We start from the raw sequence: 2,996 nt of genomic DNA, 5'->3' as shown, positions 1-2,996 counted from the left end.
TTATGAGCGAAACACATGCTTTTCTTTATAGCTATTTAAATAGTGATTCATGAGTATACCTTTTTAGAAAATCATTTTTTTTCTTCTTTTTAGTGCATTATTCAATAACAGCTTGTTATTAAATTCTTCTTCTTCTTCGTTATTAATTTTTAGTGTTGGAAGGGTTCGAGTCTTATCTGCCAGAGGGTTGAACTCGAGACTTTTTCGAATTTATCAACCATGAGCTTTTTGCCGACTCGACCACGCCTCCATCACAATTAAGGAAACGTGTCAACTGGTTTAGCGCCATTGAGGCCATTGACTCCGATTTCAGCCTGCTTTTCTTATTGGATTTGCTTCCATAGCCTTTGTGCAACCAAGAACAAACTACAAGGCAGCAGTTGTTTGATTTTGGAGTTGTCTCTCCTAGAAGAGTGGCCGACCCCTGTTATTAAATTGATTTTTATTTATTTAAACAAGCCTTATCGAAACGAACTTTTAAACATTTTAAATAATCAAATCCATTTAGCCGAAGGAATAGTCGTTATTTACTGCTCTTCTGTTTGTTCGTGAATTTATTACTTACAATTAATAACAAATTTAATATCAATTAGAGTGAACAGAGTATGTTTTGTCTTTAAGGTTGTTATAGGCATTGCAATTTTTAAGAAATCGCGCTTTTAGAAATTGTCAAAATTAGTTCACAAGATTGGACTATAAAATCAACACCCTTCCCTCTCACATGAGCAAATTCTGTGACTCACTTATAATAAGTCTGTAAATAGAATACCTGTAAAGGATTTTATTACACTGTGATTTACAAAGAGAATAGACGTATACGATTATCTCGCACCCTAGCTATTTTCAGTATTGAGAGACTTCTAACAACCATGTGTCTGTATTTTTAATTTAACTTTGTTAATATACAACAATCCGGGGCTGTGGGACACCGGAAATTTTAATAGCAAAATGGTATCTAATAGTAGGGTACATAAGTTTACTACATTTAAGATCCTACTCATTGCCCAATGACCAACCCAATGACCAACACAATGACCAACCCAATGACCAACCCAATGAAAAAACAAACCCAATGACCAACCCAATGACCAACCCAATGACCAACCCAATGACTAACCCAATGACCAACCCAATGACCGTCCCAATGACCAACCCAATGACCAACCAATGACCAACCCAATGACCAACCCAATGACCATCCCAATGACCAACCCAATGACCAACCCAACGACCGACCCAATGACCAACATAATGACCAACCCAATGACCAACCCAATGACCATCCCAATGACCAACCCAATGACCAACCCAATGACCGACCCAAAGACCAACCCAATGACCAACCCAATGACCAACCCAATGACCAACCCAATGACCAACCGAATTATCAACCCAATTACCAACCCAATGACCAACCCAATGACCAACCCAATGACCAACCTAATTACCAACAAAATGAACAACCAAATCACCCCCTAACTTCACCCCCCCCCCCCCCCCCCACCTCTCTTCCCATCCCAATATCCCCTAAAACAGCCGAGGTTCCATCCTGTCCTTAGTTGTCGTGAGTTTTTCAACCGCTTGTCAACTCCGGCCAGGGATAAACGCCCCAATAATCAGCAGACGACCAAAGACATTCCAATCCTCACGGAAGAGTACTGCAAGAAATTTGACGTCACTCACAGGCGGAGATAATCCGATTATTCTGGCAGCGAGAGTTGTCCGCCGTAGATCACTTTTAATCGAAATGTTTCCAATTATTGTATCGAGGAGGGGACCGGAGACTTGCAAAATTGTATTTCTTTCACTGGCAGAATGCCAGATAAATTTAAACAAAACCTTGCCAGTACTTGTCTGCCAAAAAAGTTTAACTAAAAAGTGAAACTAAACATTTAATTTAAATCAACTATTTAATATTTAAAGCTTGTATTATAATTTTTAAAATATAATACGCAGCTAATATATAGTAATAAACAAACTGTAAATGTATTCAATATTTGCAAAAAGGATTTCTTTTCATCCTTTTATCTCACTCATCTAATAGGGGTATGTAAATGTGAAAACTTACTTTGCGTTAGTAAATCATCTTCAACCGTTCTTAGCGTTTCTGTGTAGCGTAGAAGCCAGCCCCGTCTTAAGGAGGGAGGGTGGATAAAAACACCAACAGCCATAAATACAAAAAACACTCATCGATAGCTGTACATTGAAAGCGGGTCCGTAAATAAAATGGGGAGCTACTTAATTCAAGATATTTCACAAGCGGTCCCGTGTCCTTAACTATTGTAAGCAGCCCCTACCCCGGGATGGGGTAGGGGGGAGATTCAAAATTATATCTCCAAATCTGGCTTCCGGCATTCGTCATTGTCACACACGTGACCCTGTAGCAACCAATCACGTCTAATGAATTATTAGCTTGTCTCCATCCAGGAACAGGTTGCTATTTCCCGCCCGAGGGGGGGGGGGGGGGGCGGGGGTATGGGGGTGGAGGTTATTTTCCTTGGGTTTAAAATTTTGACTTATAAAGTGATGCCTGTGGCTAGCGTCAGTATTTCATCAGAGCAGACTCGCCGTTTCAGGCAATACTTCCACATCAAGTTCCAGAACTCCCTGCTCCTCTTGCCCACTTTCGGAATGTCTCCTGATCACTTTAGGAATGTCTCCTGATTAATTGAATCGATCCTCAACATATTTTCATTAAGGATATCAGTGCGAAGGTCACGTGGTTTGTGTACAGTGCACGCGGTGTGTTTTCATGTACAGTGCACGCGGTGTGTTTTCATCATTTCCGGAAGTTATTTATAGAAACTGGCACATGTAGAGGTAAGTACCATGATTAGGGTAAGGATTACGTCATTGATAATGCCGTGAATGATAAAAACGGTGTTTATCTTTTTCTAAAAGTAAAGAATGAGCTACATAACTAATCATATTAAATTCTATGGTATAGTAATATAACTTGAATTTCTATTACGATTGTCAATATGCGAATCAAATTT

Source organism: Physella acuta, unplaced genomic scaffold (assembly GCF_028476545.2).
Source record: "Physella acuta isolate Inbredline_101_S28 unplaced genomic scaffold, ASM2847654v3 ptg000487l, whole genome shotgun sequence".
In the NCBI taxonomy this organism is placed as follows: Eukaryota; Metazoa; Mollusca; class Gastropoda; family Physidae; genus Physella; species Physella acuta.
Note: the sequence above shows the minus strand (reverse complement) of the source record.